This window comes from Charadrius vociferus, unplaced genomic scaffold (assembly GCF_000708025.1).
Source record: "Charadrius vociferus isolate BGI_N301 unplaced genomic scaffold, ASM70802v2 scaffold45, whole genome shotgun sequence".
Taxonomy (NCBI): domain Eukaryota; kingdom Metazoa; phylum Chordata; class Aves; order Charadriiformes; family Charadriidae; genus Charadrius; species Charadrius vociferus.
In genome coordinates, this window is record NW_009648712.1 from 3,464,194 (window position 1) to 3,465,938 (window position 1,745).

Genomic DNA, 1,745 nt, shown 5'->3' on the forward strand with positions numbered 1-1,745 from the left:
TACTGCAAAGAAAAATAACATTTTATGTTGGAGAATGAGAATGCCTGCCACAAAGGGTGTTATTTAGTGGAAGTGATCCTATTTTACACTTGAGAGTAGGGCCAAAAAGAAAATACTCACTGCAGCATATTTCCTCACAGAAACTGGCCGTGTCTGATAATGCCTTTTTTTTCCCCACACAGCACAATGAGAGGCAAATGTGTGCAGATCCTCTAATATTTCCACTGGCTGCCCATGACTGCATGGAAAGAGAGTCAGGTCCCTCACAGACCATCAGCCAGCCTCAGCCAGCATCCCTCTTCCTCCCCGCTTCAAGACAACCTGCTTCGCTTACCTGGAAGACTTTTGCAGGTGATGTTCTGGGAACACTATGGTATTACACTAATGAGATGAACTAAATGAACTAACCCAAGCTATGAAGACTAATAGGACAGATTCGAAATTTGTGTTTTGGATGAGGAAGCGTGTGTTCAGAGTGAGGGAGGAGACACATTTTATCTTCATGACCTGCTGCGTTACCCGGCCAGGAGTCACACGCAGTAAAATTTCTTCCATTTTAATTATGAATAGTCCCATGGTTCACACACTGCTGCTTTGCAATAGTCCTTCCATGCAGCCAGACATTGCTTTTTCCTCAGCTGCCATGAGTCTTTTGTGGGACTCACTCTTGGTATTGATGCTAAAACAAGCCTTTACTCAAAAAGCAGCATTGGAGGCATTGAACAGCCACTGGAAGAGGGCAGGTTTAGATTAAACATTAGGAAGAAGTTTTTCACTTTGAGGGTGGTAAGGCACTGGAACAGGTTGCACAGAGAGGTTGTTGAGGCCCCATCCCTGGAGGTGTACAAGAACAGGCAGGACATGGCCTTGGGCAACCTGGTCTAGTGGGAGGTGTCCCTGCCCATGGCAGGGAGGTTGGAACTCGATGATCTTCAAGGTCCTTTCCAACCTAAACCTTTCTATGATTCTATGCCAGATGCCAGCAAAGCCGGGTTGGTGAGGACATACAGGGTGAAGCTCCCGCTGGCGAGAGGCAAAAGGAAAAAAGGGCAAAATAGCCCCTCCTAGACCCTGTAGCTGTTGCCTTACTCCTCTGGGCTCCAAGTAGTAGCAAGAACAATAAGCCCCACTGCTGAGGGGTTTCCCCTTCCTCCAACCCAGTCCCTTGCTCTGGTTTCTCCCTTCAGAGCCAGAGGAGCTGGGCAGGCATGTCTGGGAAGCTAGATCTGCCTCTGCGGTGCAAACACATGTGAAGAAAGACTAATTTACACCAAATGAAAAAGGCCGTAATGCATCTATTGACTGATCAGAACATACTTTGTCAAAGGAAGATGATTGCTTATGCTTAAACATCCTCTTTGTTTTTTTCTGAAGATAAACAGCAAATCCCACTATGCCCAGCTGCCATGTCTCGGTAACTTTAAACACGCTCAGCTTACATATAACTTTGCTCATCCCTTTTCCTATCCTGAATTCAGGATAAAAATCTGTCTCAGAATATATTATGCTTTAATTAAACAAATATAGTCAGGATTCAGAGCCATCTGCATTTCATACCATACTTTGTAATGTCTCAATATCACAAACTCCAAGGAGTAACACTATACATTAATGGGAACATGTGTCATATCTACTTGCTCTTTATGACTTACGGGCTATCTATATTATCCCCATGCCTCCAAATCTCTGAAAACAAGTGTAAATAGTAATTCTTATTAACTACAGAGACACCTGCACTGATATGG